Source organism: Leuciscus leuciscus, assembly GCF_965113295.1.
Source record: "Leuciscus leuciscus genome assembly, chromosome: 20".
NCBI classification, from domain to species: domain Eukaryota; kingdom Metazoa; phylum Chordata; class Actinopteri; order Cypriniformes; family Leuciscidae; genus Leuciscus; species Leuciscus leuciscus.
In genome coordinates this window covers 2,602,781-2,604,659 of record NC_138744.1, presented here as the reverse complement: position 1 = coordinate 2,604,659, position 1,879 = coordinate 2,602,781, and positions in this window count along the sequence as shown.

Below are 1,879 nucleotides of genomic sequence, written 5' to 3'. Positions count from 1 at the left end.
CACCAACAGGAAATGAACTCTGGAGGACAGATAAAAGTCCCGTTTTGTAATAAAAGTCTCAATGTAATACAGATGAAGCTCGAAAAATTTGAATATTGTGCAAAAGTTCATTTATTTCAGTAATTCAACTTAAAAGGTGAAACTAATATATTATATAGACTCATTACATGCAAAGTGAGATATTTCAAGCCTTTATTTGTTATAATTTTGATGATTATGGCTTACAGCTTATGAAAATGTTCAAAATTTCTGAGATTTTCAATTTGGTGTTTTCATAAGCTGTAAACCATAATCATCCCAATTATAATAAATAAAGGCTTGAAATATCTCACTTTGCATGTAATGAGTCTATATAATATATTAGTTTCACCTTTTAAAAACATCAATGTATTCACTCATCCATAAACATTATTAGATCCTTCGGCATGACGACAAGTTCCATAATTCCGCTTATGTGTCATCAACCTACACCTTTGTCATTGTAAGAGGTTAGCAAGCCTGGTCAGCACCTGGATGGGAGACGACCTGAGAAAACCACGTTGCTGCTGGAAGAGGTGTTAGTGAGGCCAGCAGGGGGTGCTCACCCTTGGTCTATGTGGGACCTAACGCCCCAGTGTAGTGATCGGGACACTATACTGTCAAAGAGCACCATCCTTCCAATGAGACGTTAAACCGAGGTCCTGACTCTCTGTGGTCATTAAAAATCCCAGGATGTCCTTTGAAAAAGAGTAGGGGTGTAACCCCGGCATCCTGGACAAATTTGCCCCTTGGCCTCTGTCCATCATGGCCTCCTAATCATCCCCATGTACTGATTGGCTTCATCACTGTCTTCTGTCCACCATTAAGCTGGTGTGTGTGGTGGGCGTTCTGGCCCAATATGGCTGCCGTCGCATCATCCAGGTGGATGCTGCACATTGGTGGTGGTTGAGGATATTCCCCCTTCCTTGTAAAGCGCTTTGAGGACCCAGAAAAGCACTATATAAATGTAACAAATTATTATTATTATTATTAAAATGTAGATGCCGCTATATAACGCTTTAAAATATGGACACAATTTAAGTTGATTTACAGTGTTTAGAGAAAACAGACAGAAAAAAAGTTTTACAATAAGGTTACCATTTTAAATGTTCCTCTTATTGAATTTTTGTTAGCCTATTTGTTGTTGCATGTGTTGTAGTTCCATTTGTAATATGTCGTAGAGTTCATTAAGATATCTGATATTCAAATTTCATCCAATTTCATGTCAACATGAGATATGTTCTAGTTGTTTTGAACTTTACACATGCATTGAGTGAACTGATGAGTATTACTCATCATAGCCTATCTATGTGCTTTTGGGTCTGTTAAATATGCTGTGGAATATGTTTGTGTGATGAGTTAATAAATCATGTGTTTTTAAGATCCAGGATCATTTTTTGATAAATTAGGGATGGGTCACATTACCTGAAAAGAAATTTGTCTGGAGTGCATGGTCTCAAAATGTTTATTGGTATATACCTTGCAAATAACACATATCAACTGTATTCAAAATGAAATATTAAAGTCGGACCTTAAAGTTAACAAAAGTAATAAAAAGAAAAAAACATCTAGGTACTGTATATCTAAATGACACGTTTAACAAAAAGCGTCCCACCTTACCTGCATGCATTCAATCTACTAAAAGGGGATTTTAACATCGATGCCATAGAAGAATCATTCCCTCAGAAATGTTTACTTCTGCCTTCAAAGACAATTAAATAGCAGTCCAATTGTATGTGTAATATAGGCTTGTCAGGCTTGGTACATCAGAGTCTGTAGAAATGGCTTCATGAAAAAGAAGAACTGTCAGCTATTCACTTATGTGAGATGAATATCTGCTATGAGAAGTGGTGTCAAGCAT